At 31.3% G+C, this 17,914-nt stretch overlaps 1 protein-coding gene across 2 annotated transcripts in view; it reads left to right on the top strand.

Annotated features, from left to right (window-relative positions):
* Positions 1-17,914, top strand: part of LOC126743599 (uncharacterized) — a 134,401-nt gene that overhangs the window by 66,990 nt on the left and 49,497 nt on the right. The gene's annotated exons all lie outside the window — the stretch shown is intronic.

Genomic DNA, 17,914 nt, shown 5'->3' with positions numbered 1-17,914 from the left:
TTGTGTAATAATTAATAAATTGCTATTTTATTAATTACAAATTATTTATTTGCAAGCGAATAGGATAGAAAGTAAAGGTCTTATTTTACCAGAAATTCCTCATTAATTATGATGAGCGATTTCGCGATTCGCATCATCAGGTCGAGGACTAAAAGTAAAAGACAAAATTTACATAGATACTACGCTTATCAAAAATTGGTAAAATACTTGATAAAAACAAATTTTAGAGCGTACTTACATTGTTAAAAACGAGAATCTTGAATAAAACTCAACTTTTATTATATATCACTTTTCTCTTTAATTATTAAAAGGAAATAACTGTATGACAAAATTTGATAAAACAATAAACAGGTTATGGAATATAAACATGAAATAAGTTTTATTTTCTACCCAACAATAGGGTTTTTAGGTCCAATTGAAAGATTCTCGTGCCTTTTTGCCTATTCAAGATTTGAAACAAATAAAGTATATATTTCATTGAAATAACATAAAGTATATAAATTATAAATGCATCCAACTTCTGGTGAAAAAATCTTTATTGAAATATTGCTCCATTTTATTCACAACAAAAAAGTTGATTGTCAACAGTTTGTGTCACAGTTCAGTTGTTAGATTCCTGTTTACTTCTAATTTTTATTTCCTTCCTCATATGACTGCACCTACTCCATCGAACACATTTCATGATCTCTGGGGAATCCCAACATACTTCATGTAGCTTATTTATTTCTGGCTGTGTAGTCACCAAATTGGGGTTTTTGGAATAAATTTTGATATTTTAATTTTTTGATCATTCTTGGACCTTTTTTTCTATAACTTTTAAAATATTGGAGATATTTTTGTAATTCTTTTACATTATAATACAGGATATTCTGTAGATGCATTCTATATCAAAAATTAGATTTTAGGTCAAGAAATAGCTTAACTGGAGCAATATTGGTCTCGAGGTAATTTTTTTCTTAAATTTTCTGGTTTTTTGAGGACCACTGGAAGATATTCTGAGATACTTAAATGCAGTTTTTATTAAAGGAAGAAGTGTTTCACAGGGAATAATTTGATATATGAACCATTTTTGTGGGTCTAATACTTTCTGACCCAAAACCAGTTTTGCGTGTCAAATTCTAATGGTCACCAAATTGCAGTTTTTGGAACAAATTTTAATATTTGAATTTTTTGATCATTCTTGGACCTTTTTTTCTATAACTTCTAAAATATTTGAGATATTTTTGTAATTCTTTTACACTGTAATACAAAAGATTCTGTAGATGAATTCTATATCAAAAATTAGATTTTTGGTCAAGAAATAGCTTAACTGGAACAATATTGGTTTCGAGGTAATTTTTTTCTTAAATTTTCTGGTTTTTTGAGGACCACTGGAAGATATTCTGAGATACTTAAATGCAGTTTTTATTAAAGGAAGAAGTGTTTCACAGGGAATAATTTGATATATGAACCATTTTTGTGGGTCTAATACTTTCTGACCCAAAACCAGTTTTGCGTGTCAAATTCTAATGGTCACCAAATTGGGGTTTTTGGAACAAATTTAAATATTTGAATTTTTTGATCATTCTTGGACCTTTTTTTCTATAACTTCTAAAATATTTGAGATATTTTTGTAATTCTTTTACACTGTAATACAAAAGATTCTGTAGATGAATTCTATATCAAAAATTAGATTTTTGGTCAAGAAATAGCTTAACTGGAACAATATTGGTTTCGAGGTAATTTTTTTCTTAAATTTTCTGGTTTTTTGAGGACCACTGGAAGATATTCTGAGATACTTAAATGCAGTTTTTATTAAAGGAAGAAGTGTTTCACAGGGAATAATTTGATATATGAACCATTTTTGTGGGTCTAATACTTTCTGACCCAAAACCAGTTTTGCGTGTCAAATTCTAATGGTCACCAAATTGGGGTTTTTGGAACAAATTTAAATATTTGAATTTTTTGATCATTCTTGGACCTTTTTTTCTATAACTTCTAAAATATTTGAGATATTTTTGTAATCCTTTTACACTGTAATACAAAAGATTCTGTAGATGAATTTTATATCAAAAATTAGATTTTTGGTCAAGAAATAGCTTAACTGGAACAATATTATTGGTCTCGAGGTAATTTTTTTCTTAAATTTTCTAGTTTTTTGAGGACCACTGGAAGATATTCTGAGATACTTAAATGCAGTTTTTATTAAAGGAAGAAGTGTTTTACAGGGAATAATTTGATATATGAACCATTTTTGTGGGTCTAATACTTTTTGACCCAGAACCAGTTTTGCGTGTCAAATTCTAATGGTCACCAAATTGGGGTTTTTGGAACAAATTTAAATATTTGAATTTTTTGATCATTCTTGGACCTTTTTTTCTATAACTTCTAAAATATTTGAGATATTTTTGTAATTCTTTTACAATATAATACAGAAGATTCTGTAGATGAATTCTATATCAAAAATTAGATTTTAGGTCAAGAAATAGCTTAACTGGAACAATATTGGTTTCGAGGTAATTTTTTTCTTAAATTTTCTGGTTTTTTGAGGACCACTGGAAGATATTCTGAGATACTTAAATGCAGTTTTTATTAAAGGAAGAAGTGTTTTACAGGGAATAATTTGATATATGAACCATTTTTGTGGGTCTAATACTTTTTGACCCAGAACCAGTTTTGCGTGTCAAATTCTAATGGTCACCAAATTGGGGTTTAAGGAACAAATTTTAATATATGAATTTGTTGATCATTCTTGGACCATTTTTTCTATAACTTCTAAAATATTTGAAATATTTTTGTTATTCTTTTATACTATAATACAGGATATTCTGTAGATGAATTCTATATCACAAATTAGATTTTAGGTCAAGAAATAACTTAACTGGAACAATATTGGTCTCGAGGTAATTTTTTTCTTAAATTTTCTGTTTTTTTTTCATAATTTGTCAAAACAAAAGCACATATAGAACGGTACAGTTTAAATTAAACGAGCAAATTTCATCATAAGATAACAAATAATACACTTAGGTTTAAAACAATCATATCTAAATAACACTGTTACAACACAATTTCTGGTGAAATAAGACCTTTATTTTCTATCCCATTTGGTTGCAAATACCTATAAAATGCACCCCAGAATATGGACACCATTCTCCAAAAAAAATCATTAAATACACTAGAATAAGCATTGGCTGCCTTGGATTGAGCGCAACATCTACGCAGGAATATTTTGTTGATAGACATGCTTGGTATTCAATGTTGCCATTGATTATACAAGCTCTTTCCTTCATTTCTTTTAGGAAAATATTAATAAAAATGTGTAATTAAGTATATTATTATAATCTAGCAAATTTATTGCTAATTAGGACCCGAATTGCCGCAAAAAATGAAGGTCGATATCCAGCAACCTAATCGAGAACGCAGCATATTTATAGTCCGCGTCCATTGTTATTTAATCAATATAATGCCCGTATATCCTGGAATTCCAAAGGAGTTTTAATCATTTTTTGTCTATAACTAAATCGGTTTATCAACCTCAAAAAAGGTTTTTTGTATGAAATTAATTAAAAATTTAACTTTTAAATGATTTTAATTAAACTTTTTTCTGTAATATCTAATAAATATCTAAACGGATTTGAAATGTTTGCAAACCTCTACAAACAAAAGTTTTTTTATTAAATCTTATTGAGTTAAATATTATATAATTGCCACGACTATAATTGCCAAAAGATATCAATAAAACTTCTCCTTATAGCCGTTAGGAGTCATAGCTCTTTACATTATTTAATGTCTAACAATTCAATAATTTTTTACCAAAAAAACTTTTGCATGCAGAGGTTTGCAACCATCTAATGCGTTTACATATTTACATACTTTTTCATTTCCTTAATGTTTGATTTTTTTTAAGTAATTTTCACACAAAAACTTAAGTTTCTAGAGGTTTATAACTACTATAAATCGATTTAGTTATTGATTGCTAATATCTGGGCAAAAAATTATTAAAATTCCTAGGTACGGGCATTATATCGATTAAATTAATACACCGGACGTGGACTATAAAATATATATAATGAATATAAGAAGTTAAAGTTACAAATAATGTTTTTTATTCACATTGATGGGGACTGAGAGTTTTCAAACAAAAAAAAATCACCTTTCTAAAAATGCCTAAAGCTCAGTGAAATTTGTTCCGATTTTGCCCTAGTTTTTACTTATGACTAGAAAATACCTGAAAGCATAATTTACAATACATATTTGTATAATGCTTCTATATCCGAACTTAGGAGCGTTTTTTTAATCAGTTAAAAGTGTATAAGGCACCTCCTCTAAGAAAGTCATTAACGAAACAAGCGGAATCGTTGCAAATTGATTTAACGGGGCCCTTTCTCGTTTCGTTTTCAAGGGCGCGTTTAATTTAACTTCAATTAAGGTGCTACGGTACGTCGCCCTATGAATAAGTAATTTTTCCATAGAGAACTTTTACTCCCTTTAAGTGGCATAACTTAAATCGATATGATGCTTAGACTATGTACAGGGTGTCCCATTTTGGGTACTTTTGCGGGATATCTCCGTTATTTTTAGAGATAGAGGGTTGCGGTTTTCGCGACACTGTGCTACTTTTTCGTAATACTAAAGATGCCGTTAACAAAATTTTCATAACCCATTTATTTTTTTTTAGGATACAGAGCATTTTTGAAATTTTTGCATTTTGGGACCCCGTCGTATCTCCGTTATCTTTAAAGTTTTTGTAAGAGTAAAAATATTCATTCTTATAGATTTTTTCCGTAGAATCCAGTGGTGTAGATATATATATTTTTTGATCAATAGTTTCTGAGTTACAACCCAAACTTAAAGTATGGACTTATTTTTAAAAATATGCAAAAATATTACAATTTTCTAAATTTAAATGATCAAATTCATAATTTAATCGGAGACCATGGCTATTTATAATAAGAAACAAAATAATGATAAATAAATTGTTTTTTTATCAAATTAACATGTTTCTTTATATTAATTGGTAACATTGATTTATGTCTTACTACTATCAAGCTTAAGTTGAATTAATATTAGTATCTTTTGTATTATTTTATTTTTGTAAAATTGGTGGATATCGTTAATAAATAAATAAAATAAATTAAAAAAAATATGGGGGTATACAGGGTGTCATTGAAATGGTGTAAAAAAATTCGGGGGGTGATAGTACTCCTAAAAATTTTAAAAAAAGTTCCTATAACTATAGGGCGGAAAATGCATATTAAGGGAGTTAGGGGCACTGAAAGGGTAAATTTAAAAAACGGTTTTTTGAAATTGTAGGCTTAAAAAACGAGATAAAATTTCGAAAAAAAATCCTCTGCCATAAATTTTGACCCAAAATCAAATGGTGATACTGAAAAATAATTTGGAAAATCGGAAAGGGTAGTTTTTGCAAGGGTAGGGGGTTAATTCGTGAATAACTTTTTTTAGGTTATTTTTTTCGCAACGTGGGTTCATTTTTTAAAAACTACATACATTTTCCTACAAAAAAGGTACTCTTGTTGCACATCGCCCAGAACGATGGTTTTCGAGAAAATTGAAGGCAAAAAGTTTGCTCTGATGGGTTGCTAACTGGTTAAACAACATAAACTTATGAAAGTTATGGGGTTTCAAAAGTAAACAAGTAGTTATTAAATAATTAATTGAAAAATCTAAATTTCATGATTTTTAAAACATCGTATTGCTTTAAAAAAACGAAATAAACCAATTACCAAAATTCCTTATTAAATGCATACTTATTTGATTCATTAGCCTAGTTTACACCGCGAGTACCAAATATTCAGTACGCGGACTAAAACCTCTACATATTCTCAAACCTATTAAGTCACAATTTGGAATAATTTACGTGTAAACTTGTCAACTCGCGCACGTTGAGTTTGAGAATAGGGGATTGGGTCCGCGTATTGAATATTTGGTACTCGCGGTGTAAACTAGGCTAATGAATCAAATAAGTATGCATTTAATAAGGAATTTTGGTAATTGGTTTATTTCGTTTTTTAAAGCAATAAGATGTTTTAAAAATCATAAAATTTAGATTTTTCAATTAATTATTTAATAACTACGTGTTTACTTTTGAAACCCCATAACTTTCATAAGTTTATGTTGTTTAACCAGTTAGCAGCCCATCAGAGTAAACTTTTTGCCTTCAATTTTCTCGAAAACCATCGTTCTGGGCGATGTGCAACAAGAGTACCTTTTTTGTAGGAAAAAGTATGTAGTTTTTAAAAAATGAACCCACGTTGCGAAGAAAATAACCTAAAAAAAGTTATTCACGAATTAACCTTCTACCCTTGCAAAAACTACCCTTTCCGATTTTCCAAATTATTTTTCAGTATCACCATTTGATTTTGGGTCAAAGTTTATGGCAGAGGATTTTTTTTCGAAATTTTATCTCGTTTTTTAAGCCTACAATTTCAAAAAACCGTTTTTTAAATTTACCCTTTCAGTGCCCCTAACTCCCTTAATATGCATTTTCCGCCCTATAGTTATAGGAACTTTTTTAAAAATTTTTAGGAGTACTATCACCCCCCGAATTTTTTTACACCATTTCAATGACACCCTGTATACAAGATCAAGTGTATAAAAGACAATGCAATAATCTCATATAACTTCAAGACGCAAGACTTCATTTACCATTTCTAAATCTGAGAAGGAGACAAATTATTATTTTGAATGCTATTCAAAGGGTTACAAAAATGTGCCATTTTTGTATCAGAGAACATGGTGGTTATTTTGAACATTTCTTGTAAAAATGTTGTTTTGTTATATAGTTGTTTTCTTACAGTGTTTATTAAATTTATATATTTGTTTTTTATGTTCCTTTATTACAAATAAGAATGATGCAATTCCCCATTCGTCGTTATTAACTTGTAACTCTTTATTTGTCTATCTCAAAAATTATTAATCAAAAAGTGGTGGATATATTTAAAAAAAAAATATCCACCACTAGATTCTATGTAAAAAAATCTATAAGAATTAGGTTTTACTTTTACAAAAACTGTGAAAATAACGGAGATACGACGGGGGTCCCAAAATGCAAAAATTTCAAAAAATGTTCTGTGCCTTAAAAAATAAAAAAGCTATAAAAATTTTGTTAAACAGCGTCTTTAATTTTACGAAAAAGTAGCACAGTGTGGCGAAAACCGCAACCCTCTATCTCTAAAAATAACGGAGATATCCCGCAAAAGTACCCAAAAAGGGATACCTTGTACAATTTCTACGTTAACTTTTAGTCTCAATGTATTAAATAAAATCGAATTTGTCAAAACAGGGAATTACATCCGAACCAAGTCCTTTTACGAAATAAATTCCCAATCGACCCTCGGACCCGTCCACCATAAATCTTTAACGAAACTCTCCCGGTATTTTTCCGGGATCACGTAATTTTATTTAGGTACTACAAACTTAAAACGCAACATTCGAACGCACATAAAAGATTTACGGGTGAAGACGAAGTAACCGGGAAGCCAGGGCCTCGTAAAAAATAAATGGTGGAGGCCATATAGACAGAAAAAAGAACTTTAAGTACTAAATCCTACGGCAGAAAACTTTTTAATAAGGAGAGCAGCAAAGCAAAAGAATGCCAAAAAGTATATTATTAAAAACGTGCCCTGGATAAACCAATGAGTGGGATTATTAACGTGCTAGAGAAAACTCCTAACATACTCTCGCTTACACTTTCAGAAGTTAATAAGGCGCTTAAAAGTATTCTTCGCGACAACTATATTTCAATGTGCCCGAATAATAAAAAAGTCGGACTCTTTTCTGCTGAAATATGTGCGAGCTGAAAACGCTTAATATTTATCGGTAAAAGTGGACGATTTTTCATTTTTCGGAAAATGATATATTCGATGCCGAAATGTACGGGAGCGGATAAAGTAGCGTACTAGGGGCTTTTTTCGAATCGAAATATGCAAATGCATATCGCTTGTTTCTCGATGTGTGTCTTTTCATTGTGTTTATTCGTTATGTATTTGCATCCAGATTTTTGTGGATGAATTTATTGAAAATAGAAGATACGTGGAATTTTTAGAGAAAAAGATCGAAAGTTACAATAATCCATATATAACTATAGTCACTTTTCATTTATATTGTAAATACTCAATCCAGTTTAGCACCAACAACACAGAAAAACTAATTTACATATTGCCTAAAGAAAATCAGGAAAACAAAAGCAGAAAATATTATAATTAAATGTCCCTCTAACAAATTATATTAATAAATAATAAACAATATTAATAAAAAAATCTCCTAGGATGAAAATTTTTACGAGAATAAAATAATTGGATCTCTGATGATAATAAATTAAAAGTGGCTTTCGTTAGGATGCCAACGAATAAAGTCAAATTAATTTTTTTTAGCAAAACTGCTATAGCTAATGACTTGATCTAAATAATAAAGTCTTTTATTTAAATGAAGAATAGGTGACACGCGTGTTTCGCCCTTACAGGCATCATCAGACCTGATTAACAGCTGGGAAAAATTACATTCTTAAAAACGAGTAACTTTAAGACATGCGCACTACGGATATATTACGGTTACTCCTTTGGTTTTTTTTTTAAGAATGTAATTCTTAGAAACAGTTAATTAGATCTGATGATGCTTTTAAGGGCGAAACACGTGTCACCTATTTTTTTATACCCGAAAAATGAAAAAACCCAAACTTTGAAGGTCGATATCTCGGCTTCTATGAGAGGTATCGGGAAATTTCTAACGGTTTGTCTTAGTTTCGTCATTCTGAATCCAACGAGACCATCCGCAAGGTCGTAGCTCTTACGATAGCCGAGATATGGCATTTTTGATGCCCATTTTTGGCTTCAAAAACGGACGTCGAAAACGACTTTTTCAGGACTTTCATAGTGCTCTCATTCCCTTAGTTCTGCTCGGATCCTGTTATAACCCGGTGTTTTCGTAATCTAGGTGACCCAAATAAGACGCTGGTATACTTAGTTTGATTTCGAAAAAAATCAGTTTTTGGTGAAAAAATTCGATACGGGGGGGTATACCCGAAAAATGAAAAAACCCAAACTTTGAAGGTCGATATCTCGGCTTCTATGGGAGCTATCTTGAAAATTCCAACGGTTTTGTCTTAGTTTCGTCATTCTGAATCCAACGAGACCATCCGCAAGGTCGTAGCTCTTACGATAGCCGAGATATGGCATTTTTGATGCCCATTTTTGGCCTCAAAAACGGACGTCGAAAACGACTTTTTCAGGACTTTCATAGTGCTCTCATTCCCTTAGTTCTGCTCGGATCCTGTTATAACCCGGTGTTTTCGTAATCTAGGTGACCCAAATAAGACGCTGGTATACTTAGTTTGATTTCGACAAAAATCAATTTTTGGTGAAAAAATTCGATACGGGGGGGGGGTATATCCGAAAAATGGAAAAACCCAAACTTTGAAGGTCGATATCTCGGCTTCTATGAGAGGTATCGGGAAAATTCTAACGGTTTTGTCTTAGTTTCGTCGTTCTAAATCCAACGAGACCATCTCTAAGGTCGTAGCTTTTACGATAGCCGAGATATGGCATTTTTGATGCCCATTTTTGGCCTCTAAAACGGACGTCGAAAACGACTTTTTCAGGATTTTCAAAGTGCTCTCATTCCCTTAGTTCTGCTCGGATCCTGTTATAACCCGGTGTTTTCGTAATCTAGGTGACCCAAATAAGGCGCTGGTATACTTAGTTTGATTTCGAAAAAAATCAGTTTTTGGTGAAAAAATTCGATAAGGGGGGGTGTACCCGAAAACCATATTATGCTATCTTTAATATTAAAGTAGTGGCAATTACACCGAAATTGGAATACGTAATACAATGGGTCTGCAACTAAATTACATATTCCAGTGTATACGCGATGAGGTCAGCAGCGAATTTATATCCTAGCTCTAATTATTGAGAGAAAAGGGTTTGTTTAACAACGTATGTACCTACTAGCTACCTAGTTAGATTACGAGAATTACAATTTCTGAGTGCCGTTTTTGTTTGTTTAATTAGAGATTAGCAGAGAGAAGTTTATGCTTAAGACTCCCCTTTATAACCTCGTTTCAAAACACATTTCGTGGAAAATAAAATTACAACAACACTTCAAAGGTCAAATTGCCGCTACGAAACCCTTTTCGCGTAACCTCAAAATCCCATTTTAAAGTGGCGGCTAATTAGCGGTTTATTTTCTTTGAAGTTGTTTGTTTTTTGTGAAAACTAGACAAAACAGTTGCCATGGAAAATACTCTCTCTTAACTTTTTTTGCCAAGGTAAACTGAAACAAGCAAATCCAGATCATCCACTTTGGATGTCGTTTCCCTGGAAAAATCCGGGATCCAGCGACTCCGGGGTCGGCTTATATCCAAATTGGGATTCGAAGAAGGCATCGTTTCAGGATTACGTGGTCGTCGAAGGAAATTCGCCGGATCAGTTTTGTTTTACCCGAAGGACCCGCGACCGAGGGAAAATCTCTGCTACTGATACTTTTCGTATTGATATACCGGATTTTCTTTGTTCCAGTTATTTAAAAAGGGAGTATTTGGATGTGGTTGACTTAATGGACGGTCCAGAAGGATTCATTATCTTCAGTTGGCTATACATTTTATCAGAAATTAAGATGATTCTCAAGGATTTCTCCAGATGCTCTTAACTTTCAATATTAATTAAGGTTGGTGTGCCTTCCTAATAATTCCTTTCATAATATTCTGCCTGGAAAAGTCCATTTAACTTACCTTATGACTCCTGAATCTCCTTTTTCACTTCTTTTTAGAGGCAATTTTGGTTCAATTCCCTTAAGCTGTCACCTATTTCAAGCGCCATCAATAATTCATAACCTTGATATGGCACGAGGGCGAGAGGCAAAGAATGAGAGCGAGAGAGAAAAACTGTTCCACCACCTGCACTAAAACCTAAAACTAATGACACACCAACAAGAAACCCGGGCAACATTCGTTAAATTTATTAGAAAATGTGTTGTTGTATGTAAAGATAAGCGCCGTGAAATCTAAGTTTTATTATATAAGGGCTTACAGTAACTGCTTTAATAAATTAGTTTCAGGGTAAAGGCAAAATGAGGCACGTGAGTACAGGGGACATTTTTATTCAAACCGATAAGAGTCGTGAGTTCTTAAATGCAAACCGTCTTCACCAAAAAATATTTAGGACTCGGTAAAATTTGGAACGATTTTACTCTGATTTCCACTGGTGGCCACGGCAGAAGTTCGTATAAACTTCTTAAGTTTGTTAATATTGTCTATAAATAGGTATTATGTCCAATCTATGGTAGACAACATTAGGTAAAAATAAATAATAACCTGTATATTCTTATACATTCTGTCTCATTAACACACAAGAATATGCATCTAATTTTACCATTTCTAATCCGCAAAGTCTTCAGGTTTTGCTTTGATATTTTAAGCAAACTCAATTCCTTTCTTTTTATTCATTAGGCCCTTTAAATTTCAAATCTAAACTAAAATATAGGTAGCACCTTATTAAAATCTAACAATTTATATGTACTCATTTAGATACATAATTTGTATTCAGATACATAAAAATAAAAAACCTAACTTAGAAATAAAGCACTATGGAAATTCTAAAACCCAAAATACAACACACCTTCACAACATTGTTTTTAAATTTTAAAGTAGCATTAATGTATTCATTAAATATTTTAACACGCCTCATCTTCTAAATTAAAATCACCAACAAAAATGAAGATATAATTTAAAATAAATAGTAAGCTTATTTTAACAACTTAGTGGTCCAATTTTCCCCTAGAATTCATTAGATTATTACAAATTTTCTTTTTTAAATAGTTTTTAATAGTTTCTTCTAAAAATTGTCTGTAAGTCACCATTCAGCCTGGGAGGGAGAAAGTGCGATCCGATAAGATGATCACCGATAATTCCGGCTCAAACATTCACGCAAAACTGCTGTTGAAATCCACCTTCTCCAATGGCATGGGAATTTTCAAAGTCCCAAAGATGGTTATTGTGGAAGTTTCTGATGGCTTCCCGTGAAAAACAGGCCTCATCTGTGAAAAGAATTTTAGCCGTAAAATTTGGATTCTGGGCAGTTTTTTGAAGAAACCACTGGCTCTAATCGTGCAAGAAAATCTGTTGGCAACAGTGCTTGCACCAGCTGAATGTGGAATGGATAAAGTAAATTTGTGTGCAAAACCCTCCCAAGCACTTTCGTGGCTGATGTTAAACTGTAACGATAATCTTCGCGTGCTAGTTGACGGATCGTCTTCCACTGCTTGCAGAATTGCTTCCTCTAGTTGTGGCGTCATTATTACCCTCGGTCTACCAACGCGCTCAGCATGAGCATTGACAGATCCAGTCTCACACAGACGGGCTTGGAGTCTTATGAAAGTTCTTTCTGCTGGAATTGGTCTATCGGGAAAGCGTTCATGATAAATTCGACGGGCTTCTGCACCATTTCCATCTGCAAGGCCATAAATGAAATGCATTTGAGCTAATTCGGCGTTATTCATAGTTATCTGCACAGTAAAACACATTCAACTAACAGTACCCAGTACCTGGTAAATGTTAATGTAAGATATAGGAATCTTCTTATGAGAGAAATTTTTATACATATCTGCATAAATATGTAGTATTTCCAATAAAATCAATTTTGAAGCATTTTAGGTTTTTTTTAAAGAGGCCCGAGACGTGCTAAAATATGGTTTTTAAAATTTATTTCTATACGAAATATCATACTTACAAAAAATATACCGGGCGATATTTTTTTACAAAAAAATCATCCGACTTTGCCCGTGGGCACGCCCCTGAAATTTCTAGGCCAGATGTGAGAATTCCAGAAGGTACCTTATAAAGTGACTAATAAAATGTAAAGATTTCAAAAAATTCGGTAAATGCGTTTATGAGATATTAATAAAAAATCGATTTAAAAAAAAAAAGTTTAACACCCTGTATCTCGAAAACGAAGCATTTCCGGACATATGTTTATATGAACTTTTTTACTTAAAAAATGACAAGGAATGACCCCTTAAAATTGAAGTCATCACTTATGTTACACCGTGTATATGTAAATACCCGTTTTTACAAAAGTGTTAAGAGTTTAATGAGAATTGCTCCTATTTTACTCTGGTTTCCACTGGGTATACCTAAAATAAAACGAACTTACTAAGAATAGTAGACGTGTCACTAAAAAAACACTAAAAATTTTTGTCACTAATTTTGCTTAAAAATTCGGGGCTCTGTAACTTTTGGTCCAATTTATCCTGAACTCCACCAAGATGATTATAGTGAATTGTGATAAAAATAATATACTTTAGATTGACACACTTTAGAATTTTTTACTGATGTGAGGCCTCTGACGACGCTTTTTAGTATAATTTTGACATGAAAATTAATTGACAAAAAGTACAAAATATTAGTGAAATTTCGTACTATTTAATTATTTGTTTTAAAACCTCTTTGTACGTGGCCAAAAGCCTTAATTTCACAAATTATCACAATTTCCGCATTCAAACTTTATAAATGTCTTAGTGATGTGATTAATGCCTTTTCTACTTACGTTGAAATAGGAAATGCTAAATGAGATTCGTAGCATATTGTACCAAAAGCGCTTTGTGCGTTATTTAAATTAAGTTTAGGTCATATCTCCAGAAAAATGGCCTAAATATCCAAAAATTCCGTGGTCTTAAAAATGTACAAATAAAGTTCTAAAGCTCCTTGATGTCACATCATTTAATGTCAATTCCATGTCATTTTTTCAAATTAAATAAAAACAGATTTGGGGGTTATTCTCTTAGAAATCCAAGATATAAATTCAATTTAAATTCCAGACAGTTAAAGTCAATTTGTCAATAATTTTAGGTAGTTGAAGTAAATATTTTAATAATTCCAGGCAGTTGAAATAATATTTTAAAGTCAACTTTCTAGATGCATTAATAGTTAAAATAAGTAGGCAGAAACAACTATGATCTACTAGTCATTTTATTAAGATCCATTCAAATTATATATACTTTTTAATTATTGTATATCGAAAACCATCAAGTTTAAAAAAATATATTGAATCAAAAATGAAAGAAACTTTAATTCTTAACAAAGAATACAACTATAATTATTTTCATAAAATGACCCCTTGACGAGTTATTAGACCATTAAAGACTCCCAAGTTCCAAGTATACGCAGTCAATTAGATTCTTTATAAGATTAATAATTATGAGCTTTTCATAAACGTCTTTTTAGTGCAATTTTAATACACAACTGGGAAATAAATAGTAGAAACCATTAAGAAAATTTTGAACCATTTAAAAGCGTGCAATAAAAACGCCTTGAGTAAGTCCAGAGACTGAGATTTTCCTCAATTTTTACATTCACACTTTAGATATTTCTTAATGATGCATCATCGGACTCTTTAAATAATTTTATCATATGTAATATATAGAATGCATTTTTTTTTAATTATTTTAAAGTAGACCCTATGAAACCATAAGGAAGCTTACTACAGGGTTGTACAGCTTAAATTTAAGATAAACTCGGACAATAGTATCTGGATATTATACATACATTTGTTTGACTGCAAAACATGTGAAATGATTATTTCTTTAAGAAATGTTTATTAACTTAAAATAGGAAGATGCATGAACGAAATAGAAGATTAGGACTCGCCTGGGAAAGAGAACATGGTGAAAACTGGCTAAAATAATTTTCTTCTTATTTTAGTTTTTTCTGCTGTATTTAAAAATAATATTTTCCTTTTTTTAGACAATCCAGCTTCATTTGTTACCTTAAATAATTTGTTTGTTTTAAATTTTATTTAAATAGAATTCCTTTAAGCAATAGAAAATTAGGAAACCATCAACTGCCCGAAATAAATTGAAACCATTTTTCCTTAGTTAAATAATTCAATATAATTATTTTAGAAACATTCTTACGATAGGATCATAAACTTGAGATGGGGCAAAATACTGATTTTTTTTTTTAATTTATTTAACAATGAAGAAGCGTAACTTGGCTACACATTCCTTTCAAAAATGAATTTCTCAAACTATTACAAAAAAAAAAGAGCCTTGTCAGACGAATTTCACTACTTGCCGATGTAATAAATGAGACGTCAATTTTATCTCCTTTTCAGAAACTTAAAATCTCATTAGCCGAAATATCCTGATAAATTATCACCGGAAAGTCTCGTCTAACCAGAAAATTATTCCTCTGGAATATTTTAGATATTTTTAAGGGATTTCTGTCTTCCTTTTACCCATTGATTCAGATAATTTAAAAGGGCCATTTAATTTTCAGACACAATTAATAAAATGAACCTCGTACTCTTTTAAGTTATGCACTCTGAATATGAGCAGATTTTTTTTAAATCAAATTTGGCCTGATTTTAGAGGTTTCTGATGGTTGAAATTTAATTTTAAGCAGAAAGAATAAAGCAAATATTTTATTTAGGTGAAATTTGATTATAAATATCAAGTTTCAGGTTAAATACGAACCTCTCTCTAAATCCTGAGGTACAATTCATAATAATCCGCTCCCGCCGTTAAAATCCAAACGTTTATTTCGTCAATTTGCATATTACAACTAGAAACTTAATTTCGCATTCAAATTCCCATACGTATACTACCGGAGTCCCAGGGGCTTAGAACCGGTATGAAATTAAGATTCGAGCCGCACGTCTGCACCTGAATTCCCTCTCCCTCTCTCCCTACCAGAAAATGTTTGCTAATCCCAAACTTTTGTGATGCTAAGTACGTCCCGGGTTCTGTTGTTACTTGTCCCGGATGTAATTTCATTACATATAGGACTCCTATGGAGATTTTCTTGTAAAGATCCGTGTGGTTAATAAATTTCTATATTTATACAAAAATGGAGGAGAGCAACGAAATTATAATAACTCTCTCAAAGTTTCATAACTGAAAACTTTCCCGATACAAGAGGAGCTCCCGGAAATCCGTTCTTTCATCGATTCGAGAGCCCCCGAGTCTCCAGAATTTTCTTGCATTATCCCTTTTCGGTTAAACTTGATAATTGGGAGGCAAAAGTTCGCTAAGTTAGCAGTGACTGAGTCTCGTTATAGGAACATTATGTAAATTGCCCACGACGAAGCCCCGAAGGTTCATAGTCGTTTCGGTCTGGCCCTGTCTTTGCTTACTGAAGGGAAAAGACGGAATATCGGGGGGGATAAAGGACAGTTTGATTGCTCTGATGGCTTTTTCATTGTAACCACAGAAAATGACTATTTTAATGCTTATAGTTGAAAAATTTTCAGAAATAAAATCAAATTAATGTGAACCACCAAATCTGTTACGTGCACAAATTAAACATCTGAAGCACCGCTAGGGTTTATTAACGTACTAAAATTAGCCAAATTAATTAATACATAAAACAAATGAGGATCTATTTAATTTGCTAATGTTGTAATAACCGTAATCTGGATAAATTTCCTGTCAAGCCCAGTCAGGCACATCAGATATTTAATTTGACAAAATAACATTGAATCGACATTAAATTATGTGAGATTAAATGGAGTTTCATTTGTAAATTTTCAATGCCACAATAGGTCACTTTTGCAACGATATGACCTAGGCATTGTTTAAATAACTCACAAGGCGTTTTTAGCATAAGTTTTCAATAGGTAAAAAAAATCTATTAATAGTTTTGTATTAAATTATACTTAAAAAGTGCTAAATTTAATTTGCTTTAAACTCAACATCAAGGAGTCAATTTATCGAAAAAGTTATGTATGCATTTTTTATTAAGAATTAAATTTTCTTTCACTTTAGATTCAAAAGTTTTTTTTCTGAACTTTAATTTAATTTAAATAATTCTTTATAAAATAAGTAAAGAATAAATCGTTCGTACTCTTTAATTAGCGCTATAATGGACGTAGCATATGAAAAGCAGATTTCAAAGGCTTTCATTAAATTTTATTATGTAATTACTATTTGTAATGCCTAGGAGAAAATAAAAATTATATGGATCATTTTGAAATTCTTTGCTCTCTTTATATAAAAAAACATTGTTATGTCTCAAAAACCTTTAAAGAGTTAAGGACCTACTTTCCAGCCTCATTAACTTTATCTCTTTGATATTTTTTATTTAATTTTTATATGAGTGTTAATTTAAGCAAAAATGGTTCGGCCAATTACCAATATACCATAGTTAAATCTATACACGTGTTTCTCTAACTACGTTGGCATTTTCAGAAGAAAACTCTTATGACATTAATGGTAATCGTTTTTTTTTAATAGTTTCTAGGAGTGTTTCCTATGTATTCTTCACAAATTTATTTCGTATGTAACAAAGTTTATTGAAAGAGTTAGTTGTCGAGGCAGAAGGAAATAGAAATGTTTGGAAAGGAGTTTTACGTCTGACGGGAATATCTTTTGAAAATTATGCACCTGAAAAGTGTACAGTGGATCAGTGTATTTTTGGCCATCGTATGCTATTAATTAAATTATTGTTATAGTTGGGCGCCCAACAGTGTGTAAACCTTTTAATTATTAAATTCTAAGTTTTTAGTCAGGAATAACTCTATGCTTAAAGTCCTTAGAATTGATCAGGAATGTTCTTGCAAAAATGTTCCTATAATGTCCTGGAATAAATTGCGTAATGACAATTAACATAATATAATTTGGCGCCCAGCTGTGGGACCTAAAATATGAATAAAATTATTTTTTTTAATGAAAATCATTGTCGTCATTAAGGAGTCATTATATAATTAAAAAGTATATATAATTTGAAGGGGTCTTAATAAAATGACTAGTAGATCATAGTTGTTTCTGCCTACTTATTTTAACTATTTATGCATCTAGAAAGTTAACTTTAAAATATTATTTCAACTGCCTGGAATAATTAGCTATTTGACTTTAACCCTCTGAGGAAAAATTGAACATCATCTACCTGGAATTATTAAAATATTTACTTTCACTATCTATAATTATT

This window comes from Anthonomus grandis, chromosome 13 (genome assembly GCF_022605725.1).
Source record: "Anthonomus grandis grandis chromosome 13, icAntGran1.3, whole genome shotgun sequence".
NCBI classification, from domain to species: domain Eukaryota; kingdom Metazoa; phylum Arthropoda; class Insecta; order Coleoptera; family Curculionidae; genus Anthonomus; species Anthonomus grandis.
Note: the sequence above shows the minus strand (reverse complement) of the source record. Positions and strands in the feature narration are given on the sequence as shown.